The sequence below is a fragment of the Salvelinus sp. IW2-2015 genome, linkage group LG25 (assembly GCF_002910315.2).
Source record: "Salvelinus sp. IW2-2015 linkage group LG25, ASM291031v2, whole genome shotgun sequence".
In the NCBI taxonomy this organism is placed as follows: Eukaryota; Metazoa; Chordata; class Actinopteri; order Salmoniformes; family Salmonidae; genus Salvelinus; species Salvelinus sp. IW2-2015.
In genome coordinates this window covers 17,841,814-17,863,071 of record NC_036865.1, presented here as the reverse complement: position 1 = coordinate 17,863,071, position 21,258 = coordinate 17,841,814, and positions in this window count along the sequence as shown.

Here is a 21,258-nt window from a genome sequence, read left to right as displayed (position 1 = left end):
ACTCCTTCCTAACCCCTTTCCTAACCCTTCCCTTCTAACCCCTTTCCTAACCATTCCTAACCCCTTCCTAACCCCTTCCTAACCATTCCTAACCCCTTCCTAACCCCTTCCTAATCCAATTCCTAAACCCTTCCTAACCCCTTCCTAACCATTCCTAACCCCTTCCTAACCCCTTCCTAACCATTCCAACCCATTCCTAACCCCCTCCTAACCCGTTCCTAACCCTTCCTAACCCCTTCCTAACCCTTTCCTAATTAGCCCCTTCCTAACCATTCCTAACCCCTTCCTAACCCCTTCCTAACCATTCCTAACCCCTTCCTAACCCTTTCCTAATTAGCCCCTTCCTAACCATTCCTAACCCGTTCCTAGCCCGTCCTAACCATTCCTAACCCGTTCCTAACCATTCCTAACCCGTTCCTAACCATTCCTAACCCGTTCCTAAACCATTCCCAACCCGTTCCTAACCCTTCCTAACCCATTCATAACCTGTTCCTTCAGTAATGAGATAACATAGATACGGAACTTTACAACTGTTGGGCATTCCATTTGACTGCCGTCTCTTGCAGAGTGGAAACAACTGACACGCAGCATGGTTCCAGATATAGAGTTGAGGCAAATAGTAGAGAGGAGTTGAAGAGACGTGAGGAAGAGTGAAGAAGAGAGGAAAAGACAGGATTGGAAGGGAGAGAGGAGGAAAGGAGAGGTACAGAAAGCGATTATAGGGAAGACAAAGACCCCCCTGTCTAGGCCATGACAACATCCTCTACATCAGGCACCCCCCCCTCCCCTCCCCGCACTCCAATCCCCATCCCAAGTTCTCTTACCCCCCCCCCCAAACAGACGAGGGAATTCCTCTCAGCTCCAAACTCAACGCTGCACTGTCTTCTGATCAGGCATCTCAAGTGTGTCCCAATGGGAGAAAAATATGCATTTGAATCACGCAAAGAATGCAACGGGGAAGGTTTGGTGTGGTCTAGTAGTCAACATGCCTGCCAAAGAATTTTAAATTGAGGCTGAGTCGAGACACCCGTTCCAAACCCAGGTATGTGGTGTCACAGACAAGCAAGGTTTGCATTTCATTAGATTATACAGACACTTGGGGACAACCGACCAACTCACAATAGAATTACAGATGAACCACAGAGGTTTACATACCTCAGATAAGCAAGGGTAGAGTTGTTGACAACGTGCCTAAACATTGTCTCGGTCTGGCGCAGGGGACATGAACTAGAGGCCAGACTACACTTTCCAGTGGATCTCCCCATTCTTTCACTTCATTCCTCAGTACATTTTTGAATAAGTTGCATATGAAATGTCAATCAACCCTACGGCAATTCAAACCCAAAACCATGAGCATTTTCTCATAAAACTGTTTCACCAGCCAAGGCCTAGTGAAACGTTTGCCAGGGACGCAAGGAACACTCTCCAGATGTTTCTGTAGCTGCGTCAGCCAATATCAACCTACCAGTTTACCTTCTCTACACTTGTCAAGATCATTTGCACAATCTTCATAAACATTTACCTGGTTTCTTGTATGGGGTTTTGTCATAGATATTTCTAATCTCTACATTGTGTACCATGAACCAGCCAGAGGCTAGAGAGATAGAGGGGGGTATATCTGGGATATCTGTCCCAGTCATGAGACAGAGCCCCTGGGGGAGCAGGTGGCATACAAAGGAGTTAGAGCTGACCTAACTACACACCACTCCTGACCTAGTCAGCTATCTGCCCCCCAGCAGAAGATATTAGGGGAATAACATGGCCGCCTGTCCTCATGTCCCCCTTCTACTAGTTCACACTCTCCATCTCTGTCATCCAGAGTGTCTTTGTGACATCAACCTTTGGCTCCTTAACAAACGAGCCAGGTTCTCCACTTACTAGCAGCAGTCATAACTCTCCTGTTTTTCACTACCTTTGTTTCACCCCTTGCCCTCGATCCCAGAACTATTGTGAAATGCATCACTGTTTTCCAAGTGTCTTGTAGTTGTTGTTCATTTTACTTCTCTCTCTCTGGTTACCCGATAGCGCTGTTGTGAAGTGATGCTGATGTGAAAGGACATCTGAATTTGGACAGGTCTTACTCGCTGTTGCAAAACTACCAGTCTTGTATTTCACATACAGCATTATTTTTGTTCATCTTTCTGTTTTTGTTCATCATTAGTTGTAGATGTTGCTTGGCATTTTGTTTAAAATAAGGAATTCCAAAAATCAAGCATGTGTTCTCAATTAATGTAGCTACACAATTAAGATAAAGGTAGATTAATGAATAGACCAAACGTAGATAAGGAACTAGAACTTTTGAATGAGGAAGTGAACATTCACACTTTGACTTCATACACACCAACATTTGTATCATTAATTCCTATCAGCTCAGTTTTATTGTCCAAACTGACAATAGGTTTGTCTCTTAGCCCTGGTCCCTAGAGATGATCGTGATAAGAGACCTGACATCTTCCACACATGTCTAGAGTTACAACGATGAGATAATGTCACATTCTTCATTTTCTTTATTCCACCCAAACAAACACAGATAACTTTTCCTTGGTTCCCTTGCTTAACAGATTAACACAGAAACATTACCTCAATACAGTCCTCACTGTCACCAGCTATCCATCTCACCAGACTCAAAACCAGAGAGAAAACCTTCACATTCCCTTCTTTCTTGGGGGATGCCAGGAGAGAAAATTTATGTTGGTGACGGTTGGGTACCTGACAAGGCACCGGTCATTGAGTAATGACACGTACTTTGTGTTTGCCGAGGACATGTCATCACCTGCATGTTTGCCATTCAATCTGCACCGCCTTTTCCTTGTTAATTTAGACAATGGCTGAATATCAGCGTGCACGGGGCCAGAGTTTTACCTCAAGCCAAAGGTGCTGTGTTACAGGATTGAGGGTAAATCTACACCGACAAGGACCAAGGGATGGGGACGAGAGGAGGGTGTGTGTGTTGCTGGGATGGAATTCTAGGCAGTGAACATACAATTCAATTTGAGAATGTAATCTACCTTATTTGAATATTTGACTTACCTTTTGAGTGAATTGTAGTTACCACCCAAGACTGTATTTGTTAGTGACAAACACATGGTTGTTGTATTCAATGGATTTCAGTCCTGTAGCCTTCACCAAGTGAGTGTCTAAGTCAATATGTTATCTTTAAAATTAAACTCTTTATGAAAATACATTACATATATCATAAGGCCTTTCTAAGAGGGCCTAGTTACCCCCTAATGCAGTGGTCTGAGACTCTTGGTTTACAGGCCACATCAAGCCTGCTAGTTACATTATGCTCACTTGCAAAGTGATGTGTAATTCCTATTGGAATCCAGCCAGAATGAGGATATGCGCCTTGGCATAGATTCTACAAGTGTCTGGAAATCTACTGGAGGGATGCGACACCTTTCTACCAGGAGAAATTCCATCATTTGGTGTTTTGTTGATGGTGGTGGAAAACGCTGTCTCAGGTGCTGCTCCAGAATCTCCCACAAGTGTTCATTTGGGTTGAGATCTGGTGAATGACATGTCTGACACACTGATACATTGAAATACTGACGCGCGCACACGCACACACGCACACCACCTTTAACCCCCCTATGCTCCTTTGAGACCCCTCTTGTAAAGTCACCCAGATCTCTTCTTCTAGCCATGGTAGTCCAAAATAATGGCCAACTGGGTATTTTTATACATGACCCTAAGCATGATGGGATGTTAATTGCTTAATTAACTCAGGAACCACATCTGTGTGGAAGCACCTGCTTTCAATATACTTTGTATCCCTCATTTACTCAACTTTTTTAATTTTTTTTTATTTCTGCAGTTACAAAAAACAGTTCTGCAAAAACACAGGTATTGAAACAAACAATTCTGAAGATCAACCTGCAAAAGTGTATGCTAGGAAATGTGATAATGATGGGCGTGGTTTTGAGTGGCTTTGAGCAAATATGAATTTGTAATTTTACTCAACAAGCTTATTCAAATTCAGCTCACTTCGAACAGAGTATGTTAAGTCAAAAAACGAACACATTCTTGTCCTTTTGAAGTCCCCTCAACTCACAGAATAATGCTGATTAAGCAATTGGTTAAGTTGGCTTTTTTACAGTGTATAAACTCACCAGTTCCTATTGCTATCAATGACTTTTTACATCTATGTCCAAATCCCAAACCACCAGGTCATCAGTGGTGTCCAATGCTTACCTTATGTTCTCCACACAAAATACCCAATCCTCTTATCTTATTGCCATCCATCAGAACATTTGACATCTTAATCTCCTAGAAGACACAGTTATAGGATGAATTTCAACAAGACATAGGGCTACAAACAATTGTGTTTGGGTGGACATCACATTCATTTCCTCTCTGATGTTGACAGAGATGCTTTGACACAGACTGGCTGGCACAGAATTCTGTTTCCTGTTTGACAGAGAAGAAAGAGACATGGTGCAGACACAGGCCTGGGGAAGAGATGAAAAGCATAATGGGAGAGAATAAACAGTCCCACAAGTGGAGGGTTGAATGAAACTTCCCCATGTACTCCTTTCCTCGTCTCCTCTCCTTCTCATTCATCCACCGCTCTTGTAGAGAAAAGGGTGAGTAAACGCATTGACATATTGCTAGAGTACATTCAATATTCTTTATATTCCCACCATATCAGCTTGAAATTGGAATGGTCTCATGAATGCATAATATAGATATGCATTATATAGCATGTTATAGACCCCCCCCCCCTGAAAATATCCTGTGAATGGTGTTGATCCCTCTGAGTGATTTTCGAAAAGACACCCATCTCATTAAATGCCGATTTGGAAATTCCCAAACCATGTACTGCTAGGATTACTGTCTGAGCTGTGATTTCTGACACAGTCAGACATATACTACGTGTACTAACAGCGACAATGAAACAGAATCTAGCAGACCCGGGTGGGCTGCACACACGTGCACACACTCATCCACGTACGCACATGCGTGTGTACACAAACAGACACACAGACACACAGACACACACACACCAACATAGCAACCGTGTGGCTGTTCCCTATCAGACACTCTTAGTATTGCCTCTGTGTCAAAAGCTGCTTCCTCAACCACACACCTGCTTAGCAACATAGCTTTCAATAGCGAACATTCAAAACCCCTCCAAAAACATCTGTTTTCAGCAAACCCCATTAGATGGCTAATCTGCTGTTTGGTGACATGCTTGCAGCAGTTTAATCAGCAGATTGCCAAAGCTATGACCTCAATCACCGTTCCAACTTTAAAATAGCTCTGCCTTCAGCCTGCCTTGGCTAACAGGAAACCATTACAGCTACCAGCAATTACTATTTCCATCCATCCACACAGTTCCCTATTTTAGTTTAATCTGTTTAAGTGCATTTTCTGTGCGAGGTTAAAATATGAATCCCTTCCCCCTCTCCTCTCTTGAATAAGGCAGGTTTTTCTGGTCGACTTGAGAGCACAATTTACGACTGATTTAATTTGGCCTTCGCAAACATTTCTAATGACATTACCCCCAGTGCATATACTGACTGCCTCTCCCTCTTATTCCATTAACTCCTAAATCGGGTTTAAAGACCATATTGATGCTGGATGCTATTATGGGTGATTATCAAAACAACAGACAATGGGGCAAAGTGTCTACTAACTGGTTTAGCTGTAATTTCACGTAACTACAACAGATGGGAATGCTACAAATTATAAATCAAGCTTTTCAATGCTGGCGGACCGCGCTGTGTTCTCGCTCATTCGGTCCACTGCTGTGAGGAAATAGACAGCATCTATAAGCCAGAAGGTTTTACCAGAACCTGCAGTGTTAAGGTTGAGAAATGGGGGGTTGCTTTGTGTGAAATTATGGACCAAAGACAGACAACAGAATAACATATAGTGTAATGGGACCATCTTCGAGTAGTTCATCCTGTAATATTATATTTTCTGAATAACATTTTTGTGTGGTGATGTAACCCAAAGCAAACCTAATGTGGATGGGTCCTGAGCTGTGATTTGTCTAAGCTATGGAAAAAGGAAGAGTGTTGTTAAACGTCTATTGAGCAGTTTGACAGGGACAAATGACTCCTGTCCATCTGCATACATGCTTACAGCTGTCTGCCACGTAGTGACCATGGTAATGATTGTGTTATTAACCCTGGAAGCCCTCGCAAACTGTTATTAACTGTTCAGGAACAGGATGGGGCTCAAACTGTCTCCGCTCCCTGTCGCTACCGGCTCACACAACGCCTTGATTCTCCCTGGCTATCTGTCACTGTCAGAGATGGCACCATGGCAGTTAGGATGGAAATGGAGCGGGGGGTACCACCCTCCCCACAGCCAGATGGGGACACATAACCACATGTACTGGCGGATAGGACTGATCTCAGGATAGTGGCTTTGAGCAAGAACCCTGAGGAGGACGAGGAAAACTTTTCAAATCAAATCCAATCACATTTTATTTGTCACATTCTTCGTAAACAACAGGTGTAGACAAACAGTGAAATGCTTACTCACAGGCCATTCCCACCAACGCAGAGAGAAAGAAAGAGAGAACAAATTGAAAGTAAAACACGTATTAATAAAAGTAATAATGAGTAACGATAACTTGGCTATATACACAGGGTACCAGTACTGACTGAGTCGATGTGCAGTTGTACGAGGTAAATGAGGTATTTCTGTACATATAACTAGGAATAAAGTGACAGATAGTAAACAGTAGCAGCAGCGTACGTGATTAATCAAAAAAGGGTCAATGCAGATAGTCCGGGTAGCTATTTGGTTAACTATTTAACTAACTATTTAGTGGTCTTATGTCTTGGGGGTAGAAGCTGTTCAGGGTCCTGTTGGTTCCAGACTTGCTGCATCTGTACCGCTTGCTGTGTGGTAGCAGAGAGAATAGTCTTTGACTTGGGTAGCCGGAGTCTTATACAATTTTTAGGGCCTTCCTCTCAGCCAGATTAATGGATAGGTATTACCATGTACTATAATTATTATGTACTCAGCAATCCATAATCTGTAATATGAAATTAACAGTACAGTAGGCCTAATGAGATCTGGTGATACAGAGATCATCCGACCAAGTGCTGCCTTGACCTTTATCAGCAGTGAATGATGTGGAAAAGTTCCTGATGAAGGCCCTTCTCAACATATTTGTCTTGTCAACAATACCTGTGTGTACAGAACACTGAGTCCTTCATTGTGACACTGTAAAGTGCTACTGACTGGCTTTTTCCTCCTGTCTTTGACTCTCTCTATCCAATCCAATTAATGAGGCAGCACCAACGAGGAATCACGACACAATGCTCTCATTTGCATGATCGAAGAAGCAGCAAAGTGATGATTTGCAAATTGCCTTCCCGTATTTTCCCCAGTCCCTTTGTGAACCCAGACCCCCCCAACCCCACTCTCCTCCCACTCTCCCTCCACTTTCCCCTATCCCCAGTCTAGAGAGACAACTCTTCAGAACCCCTGTAGAGAGTGAAGGGGTGAGAGGAGTGTGTGTGGAGGTGCGTTTCTGTGTGTGTGCGCATGTGCGTTTCTGTGTGTGTGTGTGCTTGTATGTGTGTGCGTACATGTGCATGGGTGTGTGTGCGCATGTGTATGCGTGTGTGCACATACATGGGTGTGTGTGCGCATGTGTATGCGTGTGTGCACGTGTATGCGTGTGTGTACATGCGCATGTGTGTGTGTGTGCTTCCATGTGTATGTGTGTGTGTAATGGCTAAAGGTGGGGTGTGTAGCCGCAGGTTCGATGCAGCCCCCTGATCTCTCTTAGTGATAGATATGCTAATGTCCTCCATTCACTCCACTTCACTCCCTTTATTCTCCCCAATTAAAGCAAACGCCAGTGAAACTGTAATTAAGCCATGTCCAGGGAAAAGACTGCCTGCTGCTTTTAATGAAGCCCCATTGATTTTCCCTTTATTTGCTATTGGCCGCCCCATAACATCCATAGGACTGAAACAAATGGATGTTTAAAGTGCAGCGCTCCCCAACCAGGGTGTGCATTGTACGGGGCTGTCTAGTAAAAAAACAGAGACAACTGCCCTAATGCCCTAAACAGATACACCATAAGGATGAGCTAAGGTTGGAGGATAGAGAGAGAGCATAGAGAGAAAGAGAGAGAGAGAAAGAGAGAGAGAGGAGAGAGAGAGAGAGAGAGAGAGGAGAGAGAGAGAGAGAGAGAGAGAGAGAGAGAGAGAGAGAGAGAGAGAGAGAGAGAGAAGAGAGAAGAGAGAAGAGAGAGAGCAGAGAGAGGAGAGAGAGAGAGAGAGAGAGAGAGAGAGAGAGAAGAGAGAGAGAGAGAGAGGAGGAGAGAGAGAGAGAGAGAGAGAGAGAGACGACAGACAGACAGACAGACCAGACGAGACAGACAGACAGCAGACAGACAGACAGACACAGACAGACAGACAGACAGACAGACAGACAGACAGACCGACGCAGACAGACAGACAGACAGACAGACAGACAGACAGACAGACAGACAGACAGACAGACAGACAGACACAGACCAGACAGACAGACAGACAGACAGGACAGACAGACAGAACAGAACGGACAGACAGACAGCCACGAGACAGACAGACAGACAGACAGACAGACAGACAGACAGACAGACAGACAGACAGACAGACCAGACAGAACAGACAGACAGACAGACAGACAGGACAGACAGACAGGACAGACAGACAGACAGACAGACAGAACAGACAGACAGACAACCAGACAGACAGACAGACAGACAGACAGACAGACAGACAGACAGACAGACAGACAGACAGACAGACAGACAGACAGACTGGTTTTTTGAATGGTCCTTAGATGCATTATCCACACCCCAGCTGGTCTGTAATTACAAATGCATAATTGCCTTTATACATCCCCATAGAACCATACAATGAAAAGTCATACAGAAGTTACACAACACAAGCAAAGCAAAAGTGTTTTAATTGTTTGACTCTGAAACAGAGATGACCTTTTGTAATCAATACATTACAATTAAAAAAGTGCAGAAACCAATTAGCCAGATGGAGCTATTGCTGAAGGAAAGAGGGGTTAAATTGTACCTTTAATGTGAGCATGATTAAAGACTAAATGTCTGGAAAGGCTGAAGGATCGAGTCAAGTTGTCAATTGTCTGGATCTTGTCATGTTGAATTTGAAAGAACATCCAAAGTAAGTAGTGGGTTGGCAATATGTGTTGAATTGTATAATTTACTTGAAATCTACAGTATGGTTTGATGTTCTCTTCGGTTATAGTCACAGCCATGTATATTCCCCCTCAAGCCGATACCACGACGGCCCTCAAGGAAATATGCTGGACTTTGTGCAAACTGGAAACCACATATCCTGAGGTTGCATTTATATAGCTGGGAATTTTAACAATGCAAATTTGACAAAAACACTACCAAAGTTCTATCAACACATTGCCTGTAGTACTCGTGCATCAAAAACTCCGACCATTGTTTCTCCCCCTTCCGGGATGGCTACAAGGCCCTCCCCCGCCCTCCCTTCTGCAATCAGATCACGACTCCAACCTGCTCCCCCCTTCCAATAGGCAGAAACTCAAACAGTAAGTACCCATGCTAAGGTCTATTCAATGCTGGTCTGACCAATCGGAATCCATGCTTCAAGATTGTTTTTATCACATGGACTGGGATATGTTCCGGGTTGCCTCTGAGAATAACATTGACGTATACACTGACATGGTGACTAAGTTCATCAGGAAGTGTATAGGGGATGTTGTTCCCACTGTGACTATTAAAACCTATCCAAACCAAAAACCGTCGATAGATGGCAGAATTCGTGCAAAACTGAAAGCGCGAACCATCGCATTTCACCACGTCAAGGTGACTGGGAATATGGTTGAATACAAACGCGTAGTTATTCCCTCCGTAAGCCAATCAAATAGGCAAAACAACAGAACAGAGACAAAGTGGAGTCACATTTTAACAGCTCAGACATGAGACGTATGTGGCTGGGTCTACAGACAATCATGGATCACAAAGGGAAAACCAGCCACATCGCGGACACCGACATCTTGCTCCAGGACAAGCTAAACACCTTCTGTACCCGCTTTGAGGATAACACAGTGCCGCTGACGTGGCCCGCTCCCAAGGACTGTGGGCTCTCGTTCTCCGTGGCTGACGTGAGTAAGATATTTAAGAGTGTTAACCCTTGAAAGGCTGCCGGCCCAGACGGCATCTCTAGCCGCGTCCTCAGAGCATGCGCAGACCAGCTGAATGGAGTGTTTACGGACATATTGAATCTCTCCCTATCCCAGTCTGCTGTCCCCACTTGCTTCAAGATGTCCACCATTGTTCCTGTACCCAAGAAAGAAAAGGTAACTGAACCAAATGACTATCGCCCTGTAGCACTCACTTCTGTCATCATGAAGTACTTTGAGAGGCTAGTTTAGGATCATAATATCACCTCCACCTTACCTGACACCCTAGACCCACTTCAATTTGTATACCGCACCAATAGATCCACAGATGATGCAATCGCCATCGCACTGCACACTGCCCTATCCTATCTGGACAAGAGGAATACCTATGTAAGAATGTTTTTCATTGACTATAGCTCAGCCTTCAACACTATAGTACCCTCCAAGCTCATCAAAACAACACCTCTACTTCGCTGATCCTCAACTCAGGGGCCCCACAAGGGTTCGTGCTCAACCCCCTCCTGTACTGCCTGTTCCCCCATGACTGCGTGACCATGCACGCCTCCAACTCAATCCTCAAGTTTGCAGACGACACAACAGTAATAGGCCTGATTACCAACAATGACGAGACAGCCTACATGGAGGAGGTGAGGGCCCTGGCGGAGTGGTGCCAGGAAAAAAACTCTCCCTCAACTTCAACAAAATGAAGGAGCTGTTCGTGAACGAAGGCTATTCAATGTGAAAAATTGCCAAGAAACTGAAGATCTCATACAACGCTGTGTACTACTCCCTTAACAGAACAGCGCAAACTGGCTCTAACCAAAATAGAATGAGGAGTGGGAGGCCCCGGTGCACAACTGATCAAGAAGACAAGTACATTAGAGTGTCTAGTTTGAGAAACAGATCCTTCACAAGTCCTCAACTGGCAGCTTCATTAAATAGTACCCGCAAAACACCAGTCTCAACGTCAACAGTGAAGAGGCGACTCCGGGATGCTGGCCTTCTAGGCAGAGTTGCAAAGAAAAAGCCATATCTCAGACTGGCCAATAAAAATAAAATATTAAGATGTGCAAAAGAACACAGACACTGGACAGTGGAACTCTGCATAGAAGGCCAGCATCCCGGAGTCACCTCTTCACTGTTGACGTTGTAGGACTGGTGTTTTGCGGGTACTATTTACTTCTTTGTCAATATGGAGGCGCTATTTCCACTTTGTAAAAAATCGTGCCCAAATTAAACTGCCTCGTACTCTATTCTAGATCGTACAATATGCATATTATATTACTATTGGATAAAAACACTCTCAAGTTTCTAAAACCGTTTGAATTATAATCTGTGAGTAAAACAGAACTCATTTTGCAGCAAAATTCCTGATAGGAAGTGAAAAACCTGAAATCGAGGCTCTGTTCCAGGGCCTTCCTATTCAATTGCTTGAAATCTATGGATATACATGCACTTAATACGCCTTCCACTAGATGTCAAAGGCAGTGGGATGTGGAATGGGGGTCTAGCTTGATCTGAGGTCGAACAAGAGCTCTTGGAATGACGTGACCACTATTTCCTTTGTCTAACAAGCGCGCGATAAGGACATCAGCATTGGCTTCTGAAAAGCGTTCGGTATTGACGGCTAATATCTCCGGCTTTGATTTTATTTGATACATGTGATAATATCATCGTAAAGTATGTTTTTCAATATAGTTTTATCAGATTATTCAACGTTTATCGGGAGTTTTGGAGTTTTCCATTCTCTGCGTTAGGTGAAGATGGACATCTTCGCGCCACTTGGCTAGCTAAGGTTGCTAATTCGACAGGAGAAGAGGACCTTCTAAACCCAACGATTATTCTGGACAAAGGACTCCTTGTACAAGATTCTGATGGAAGCTCAGCAAAAGTAAGAACCATTTATGATGTATTTCGTATTTCTGTGGAAAATGTTTAGTCCTATTTTCCTTCCTTTTTGCGCGGCGCTGTCTCTCTATAACGTAGCTGTTTGTTATGGTAAATCTAACACGGCGATTGCATTAAGAACTAGTGTATCTTTCATTTGCTGTCCAACATGTATATTTTAGTAAAGTTTATGATGAGTTCTTTGATTAGATTAGGTGACTGTCCAAAATATCTCTGGAGATTCTGGTGAATCGATGCACATATTCACAATGTATAACCACGGTTTGAAGCTCAAAATATGCACATTTTTGAACAAAACATAAGTGTATTGTATAACCTGATGTTATAGGACGTCATCTGATGAAGTGGTCAAGGTTAGTGATTCATTTTTTATCTTTTGCTGTTTTTTTGCGATCGCTACCTTTGCGGTGAATGAATGCGGTTGTGTGTTTGGCTATTGTGGTAAGCTAATATAATGCTATATTGTGTTTTTCGCTGTAAAACACTTAAAAAATCGGAAAATTTGGCATGGATTCACAAGATGTTTATCTTTCATTTGGCTGTACACCATGTATTTTTCATAATGTTTTATGATGAGTATTTAGGTATTTCACGTTGCTCTCTGTAAATTGGCTGGCGTGCTTTGGTGAGTATTTTTGATGGTAGCTGCAATGTAAAACTATGATTTATTACCTCAAATATGCACATTTTCGAACAAAACATAGATTTATTGTATAACATGTTATAAGACTGTCATCTTGAGGAAGTTGTTTCTTGGTTAGTGACTAATTATATCTCTATTTGGTCGGTTTTGTGATAGCCACCTATGCGGTAAAAAAATTGTGAAAATATGCTTTTGCTATTGTGGTTAGCTAATAGAAATACATATTGTGTTTTCGCTGTAAAACATTTAAAAAATCGGAAATGATGGCTGGATTCACAAGATGTTTATCTTTCATTTGCTGTATTGGACTTGTGATTTCATGAAAATTATATTACATGATATCCCTGTCCCGTTAGGCTAGGCTATGCTAGTCAGCTTTTTGATGAGGATGCTCCCGGATCCGGGATGGGTAGCAATGAAAGGTTTTAAGGAAGCTGCCAGTTGAGGATTTGTGAGGCGTCTGTTTTCAAACTAGACACTCTAATGTACTTGTCCTCTTGCTCAGTTGTGCACCGGGGCCTCCCACTCCTCTTTCTATTCTGGTTAGAGCTTCAGTTTCTTGGCAATTTCTCGCATGGAATAGCCTTAATTTCTCAGAACAAGAATAGACTGAGGAGTTTCACAAGAAAGTCCTTTGTTTCTGGCCATTTGGAGCCTGTAATCGAACCCACAAATGCTGATGCTCCAGATACTCAACTAGTCTAAAGAAGGCCAGTTTTATTGCTTCTTAAATCAGACCAACAGTTTTCAGCTGTGCTAACATAATTGCAAAAGGGTTTTCTAATGATCAATTAGCCTTTTAAAATGATAAACTCGGATTAGCTAACACAACGTGCCATTGGAACACAGGAGTGATGGCTGCTGATAATGGGCTTCCGTACGCCTATGTAGATATTCCATAAAACATTTGCCGTTTCCAATAGTTATTTACAACATTAATAATGTCTACGCTGTATTTCTGATCAATTTGATGCTATTTTAATGGACAAAAAAAACAAGTACATTTTTAAGTTACCCCAAACTTTCAACGGTAGTGTATATACTGTATTCTACAGTATTCTACAGTCAATGTCATTTCGATATTGCTCATCCTAATATTTATTTACCTCTTAATTCCATTCTTTAACTTTTAAATGTGTGTGTATTGTTGTGAATTGAAAGATACTATTGCACTGTTGGAACTAGGAACACAAGCATTTCGCTGCACCCACAATAACGTCTGCAAAATATGTGTATGCAACATTTTTATGCTAATGGTCTACTTGTAATGCACACATTTGTTACAGACTGACTCTCTCTCTCTCTCATGCTCTCTCATGCTCTACCATGCTCTCACATGGTCTCTCATTCTCTCTCTCTCTCTCTCTCTCTCTCTCTCTCTCTCTCTCTCTCTCATGCGTCTCTCTCTGTCTCTCTCTCTCTCTCTCTCTCTGTGTCTCTCTCCATCATTTCTATGCATATATGACACATACCATTTCACTGGACTGCTCTGCATTTTCAGCATTAAGTAATGTGCAATTACACATAGTTGACTTGTCTCTGTTCTAACCTGTGCTGCCCTAGAATATATGCACTTACCCACCAATTACCTAGGCCCTTTTAAAGACCCATTTCGCAATTGTGAGCATATGAAAATTATAGTAATTTTATCTAATTGCACAATTAGGAAAAACATGTTTTTCCCCCTATACATTAAACATTGGCTCTTGATATCAGAACTGGATGAACCCTGATAACCAAAATATATTTTGTCTAAATCTCAAGAGAAAATACATAGTAAGTTTACATTGTAAAAAAACATATATACAAAAAACACAAATGTAAAGACGTTATTAGACCCAGACTGATAAATCGGTTGACAGATATTATCGGCTGATATTAGCCTTTCACAGAAATATTTGCAATGGTCTTTATTCCACAGATAAAGCGCCGGCATTATATACCTCGGAAGAACAAATACGTCTGCTCATTTGTAATTTCTTAAATGTTTCAGTGGTTGCCTGAAGAAGGTGCTCTATGAGCTGTTCATTGAACATAATTTAGCCCGTAAGCCACGAAGAGAGAGATGGTTGTATGGTGAGTAGCTTGCCACAGCCACCGACAGCATATTTTAATAAGTAAATATTCAAAAGTACACTTCATCAAGCAAGCAGCCCTGTCCTCATCACAGGACCTGGCCCGAACCATGAAAAACAGCCCCAGACATTATTCCTCCTCCACCAAACTTTACAGTTGGCACTATGCATTGGGACAGGTAGGTTTCTCCTGGCATCCGCCAAACCCAGATTCGTCCGTCGGACTGCCAGATAGTAAAACGTGATTTATCACTCCAGAGAATGCATTTCCACTGCTCCAGAGTCCAACGGCAGCGAGCTTTACACCACTCCAGCCAACGTGTGGCATTGTGAATGGTGATCCTAGGCTTTTATGCAGCTGCTCGGCCATGGAAACCCTTTTCATGAATCTCCCGACTAACAGTTCTTGTGCTGACGTTGCTTCCAGAGGGAGTTTGGAATTCGGTAGTGAGTGTTGCAACCGAGGACAGACAATTTTTACGCGCTTCAGCAGTCGGCGGTCCCATTCTGTGAGCTTGTGTGGCCTACCACTTTGCGGCTGAGCAGTTGTTGCTCCTAGATGTTTCCACTTCACAATAACAGTACTTACAGTTGACCGGGGCAGCTCTAGCAGGGCAGAAATTTGACAAACTGACTTGTTGGGAAGGCATGCTATAATGATGCCATATTGAAAGTCACTGAGTTCTTCAGTAAGGACATTCTACTGCCAATGTTTGTCTATGGAGATTGCATGGCAGTGTGCTCCATTTTACACACCTGTCAGCAACGGGTGTGGCTGAAATAGCCGAATCCACTAATTTGAATGAGTGTCCACATTTTTTTGTATACAGTATATAATGTATGTACGAACACTGGACTGGCACGAAAGTGAACACTGACTCATCCTTGATACAAAAATAACACCGTTACTGTCTGCGCCTACTATGTTAGTGGACTTATTTAGTTAGTTTTCTGAAATATGCAATCTGAAAAAAGCAAGAGAGTTGGCGCAGACCTATCATTCAGGCCATGTGCTTGCATTCATGATGAGCTAAGATTGTCAGCTAGCTAGCTAACTAAATTAGAAAGACTAAAACCAGTGTGGCAAGTTTTTTCCGACATGAAAGTTTTCAGTCATCAATCAGCGTATGCCATTTCCAGTTGAAATATATAGCCAATACATTTTGTATTGAATAACAGTGCAGTTTCAGATTTACTTTGAGACAAATTTTTATGAATTCAGTCCTTCTTAATTATTAGTGTGCTTGTGGTGCTTCAGCACAAACACTTATGCATTCTTATTCACTGCCATAGATAGACAAATCTTTGTAATTCATTTTGAATTTACAGAGAATATATAGGAGTTGCTTTTTGGTGGTAATCATGTAAACAAATAAAATATTCTTCAATAATGTTAATTTTCATATTTAGTTGAGAAATCATCATTCAGAATATCTGTTAATTGAAGAAAAAAATCTGTTTTTCATTCCACCTTTGAAAAACATTGGTGACGTGCAGCCCTAAAATCAGTCCCAAAAAGCAAAATTGAAGCAAAATGTGATAGTGTTAAAAAATATTGAATTCTATTGAAAATCGTAGAGAACCTATAGAAAACCATATACTGTACAACTGCAGGTAAATTACTGCCCTTTATTTCTCCTTGTTTTGATTTTTACACTCAGATAATAGTAATGATGCATAAATTCAGAAGATACATTTTACAGAACGTTTTCACCATTCCCCTTTTTATTCAGTCAACTGGCAAGTTAACGAGGCCAAGAATAAAAACACATTTCTCAATACACTATCCTGGCCAAAGCACTATAATGGGAATTACATCCAAACAGAAAGCACATTAGTCTAAATACAGCACAGAAGCTTCTTGCTCGTGCTTTCAATTCATGAAATGTGCAAAGAAATTAGCCCATGCGAATATCACCTTCTAATGGATTAATAGCCAGATTTGATAAAAGCTGTTATGAAGCGTAAACCGACTACAATGAAAGAATGATGTTGAGAAAAAAAAACCTACTCAAAGCACCAAGCTTAATGGTTTTTCTCATAGGGGGAAAAGGGTAATTTAAACAAGTATATTGTGCTCTTATTGAACAGGTTTTGTCTCCCTCACTACTGAAAATGGCGGCAGACATTTTTCTCCTCAATAAAAGGTAGACAATAAAATTAGAAAAATGTATAAAAGCCTAGATCTGGCATTATGGTACAAAAGCTAGGAAATGGTGCTCCCACCTCCTCTCATTTCTCTATCCCCACCTCTTTCCATATCTCCACTCATCTCTCCTCCTTTGGTATAATTAGATGAATTAAAAGCATTAAGTAGTTAATGTAACTGTTGTCCTGGACCCTCGCTTCCTTACAATACTGGGACAATGGCCTTGAGCTTAGGCCTTGAGTTTAGGCCAACAAGAAGGATGTCAGAGGTAAATAAAATGAACAAGCTTAATCTGAATGGAAACCTCATGAGGCAGAAATGAAACGCATTTCCAATAACAAGAGGCTAATAATGTTTTCCCTCTCCACCCCTCCTCACTCCCTGTTTCTCTTTCTTTCTTTCTTTCTTTCTCTCTCTCTCTCTCTCTCCCCCCCCCCTCTCCCTCTTTTCATCCGCACTAATAGATCTTCCGATAAATTAACAGCATTTCAGTTAGCAGCTCCGGCCTCCATTAATCTATACAGGGAGATGTGTAGTCAAGTTACACTAGAGAGAACTCAACTGGTGCATTTTAGCCGTGCAATTAGACCCCATTAGGCTTGGCTCTAATGAGATGACTGGGATGTTGAGATTTCAAGTGCTGGTTTGTGACAGTGTTGCGTTTCTTATAGGAGCATCTTGGCTTTCTTGGTGGGAGTCAGTCTGGTGTTCAATACACTTCACAATGCCCCGTGATGACTTTCAGCTTACCCCCCTTCATTAGCAAAGAGAGACATGAAGAGAGGAAGACGGGAGAGAGGGAGAGGAGAGAGGGAGACAGGAGAGAGAGATGGCTGGCTAGATGGCTGGATGGCTGGATGGCTGGATGGCTGGATGGCTGGATGGCTGGATAGATGGATCAATGCATCGATGGATCGATGGATCGATGGATCGATAGATGCGGGAGGTTGGAACTGAACATGAGGGAGAGAGAACAGAGAATGTGAAGAGAGAGAGAATTAGTAACATAGAGAGAGAGTAGTATAAACCTGAACCCCCAAAATCTAATTGATCTGCTTGAGGTGCCACATTTAATTGTTAGCCAACAGATGAACATGACATCTTACCTCCGCTGCTCTCTCCCTGGCCACATTAGCCAACCACACCGCTTCAAATTCACAGACTGGAGGCAGACAGTCTAGAAGTGGCTGGCTGCCTAGCCGCAGCACTCACGACTCCCCATCCTGACTCATCACCGTTCTTCTGTCCACTCAGGGACAAAGGAAAAGGTCAAACTAGACTAAAAGAGGGAGAAAATACAATACTCACTATTCATGTAACCCACAGTTATGGAAACGTCTAAAACTAACATGCAGAATTATTATTATTACTACATTATTATTACATTATTTTCAAATACAAAATTGCTTCAACTTTTTTCAACTGCTCTATTAGACTGCCACGATTAGTTTGCTAAAAACATTTGAGCTCATTACAGCCAATTAAGTAGTATTTCATCTGTCTAGATAAACAATCTGTGGCACAGCGCTAATGGGATGGAGCAGTTGATTAACCTAAAACACACACAGCAGACAGTGCCATTATTCCCTTGTCTGACACGCTGATACGTTGATATACTGATGCGCACACACACACACACACACACACACACACACACACACACACACACACACACACACACACACACACACACACACACACACACACACACACACACACACACACACACACACCACACACACACACACACACACACACACACACACACACCCAAACACAAACCAAACACACACACACACACACACACACACACACACACACACACACACACACACACACACGTGTGCATGCACACACTTGGGCCACTGTAGATTGTATATGACAGTGTAATGACATGATAGCTGTGAGAGTATTGTGGTGTACGCAGGGTAATGGTACCTTAATTACCACTCTAACCCCTAGACCTGTATGGCTTGAGGTTTCTCACTCATCTCTGGTGTGACTGAGTGTAGCAGGGCAGGACAATACAATGGCTGTCAACATAAGATGGCTGTCAGCATAAGATGGCTGTCAACATAAGATTGCTGTCAAGTCCATTCCCTGTGTGAGGGCTCAAACTCCATGGGCTACATACAGCCCTGACACTTCAATGTTTGCAGCTTTTCCCCCCAAGAAATAATAAATATGAATGGTAATTTGAAGGGTTAAATGGAGGGTAATATAGTCCTGAAACATCATGCTCACCATGTATGTCTATAAGAAAATACATCCCAAGATATATTCATTCGACGAGATTGTAAAGACCTACTTAGCAGCAGGGTGGCGAGTAACGGATTACATGTAATTGATTACTTTGAGGATTACTTTTAAATTCAGAAAGGATGTTTGCGGAAAATCTTTGACACGGCTCTGTTTTCTCAATGACATTCAAATCAGCATTTCAAAAAGGCACAAGTTTAAGTTTGTTCCACCTGAGTGTGTCTGACCAGAAGTCAGAGACCACTATGATGACACACCAAATGTGTTTGATGGATTGAGGGAAAAGAGCAGGAATAGGTTTTTGTAGGCTACAGTCCAAGCTATGTCTTCCAATGGTGCGACTGCTGTCGGCATCCAAAGATTATCCAACTTGAATAAACGCTTGGAGGTAAGGATGACAGCAGTGGTGTAGTCTACGGTGATATGGATATAACTTATTATTGATATCTACATGATGTGAATCACAGTGCTGCTCTCTCATTTAGCTATTTGCGCCTTACAGGTTGTGGTTGTTGTGGATGGCTGTTCACACATCTAAATGTGTATTTGAACCTAATAATGGTTGAATTCAAGAAGTTTTAGCTGCCTATCAAACATTGTTTTTGAAACCAGTGGGCAGCCAGTGAAAAATGCGCTCTTGCAACAGCTGCACAGTGTGGATATCAGCCTACGAAATAAAAGTGGGGCTTTTATTGCTCAATCTAATTCAATGTGATAAAACAATTAATCCATAGGCCTAATGGACACATGCTCAAACTAACATACTTTTGATAGACTGAAAGGGGGCAGTCTGTAGTTGCTACATCCATTTTTGGACATAAATGATATATATATATTAATGTAAAAATATAATGTAATCATAATATTATATGTAGAAGAAAGTGATGGGTTACAAGAAGCCTACACAACCAACCCATAAAGTAACATTTAACATCCATATATGGCCAGCTATGTAAACTTTAACAATGATTTATCCTGCAATAGATGTCGTTCAATTGGTAACATACATTTTTGTCTTCTTCTAACGCCTCTTAAGGGTAAAGTCATCAAAAAGTAACTGAAATCGAATCAGATTACGTTACTGAGTTTGGGTAATCCAAAAGTTACGTTACTGATTACAATTTTGGACAGGTAACTAGTAACTGTAACCTATTACATTTAGAAAGTAACCTACCCAACCCTGCTTAGCAGTATGATGACAGCTCACTTACACTGTAAAACCAGTTGGGTTTGCTCATGGCTCGAACAGAGGCTCAAGTCTTCCATAGACTAGAAAGCCCCAACCACTCTGCCTTACACAACCATGGATCTCCTTCAGGAACTGAGCCACCTTTATCGCCTGATCTTTGTTTATCACACCAACTATTTCCTATTGTGGTTTTATATTTCCTCTGCATACTGCATCATCTCATCAAACCCGAGTTGAAGAGTAGTGAATTACATGTAGTTCAACTAGTAATTGAACTACGTTTTGCAGTAGCTTGGTGGTAGTTGAACTAAAGTCAAATCTAGGTAGTGTTTTCAGTAGTTCATAACGTTTTGGCCATGTAGGGGTGTAGCGAACTACGGGAACTAAACATTACATTTTTTGCAAAAACTTAAAGAAAATATGGGTGAAGTAGGCAACAATTTTTGGCATCAGACCTGCTTAATCTCATTTGAAACATTGTTTCAGTGTTAAATAGGCTAAATTACACATTCTGATAAACATATGACCCCAAAGTGATCTGTTCTTGCAATTTGTAGTCTATGACATTTCAGATTGACATATGATAATTTTTCACAAAGTAACATTAGTTAAGTAAACTATATTTTTCTTAAGGGTAGCTTTAGTGTAGCTTAACTTCTTCCAGTGTGAAGTAATTGGTAGCTTGGTAAACTATATTTTCAGAGTAGCTTCCTCAGCACTGCAGACAACCACTGGTGGCCTATACAGCCTGCAGCCATAGGCTGTCAGATCTGGGTTCATGAGCCTGCCCTGGCCCTCATGTTGACAGCTCCCTGAGGGGAGACCAGAAATCTATGCTCTGTCTGTCTCACTCTTGTGTGTGTGTGTGTGTGTGTGTGTGTGTGTGTGT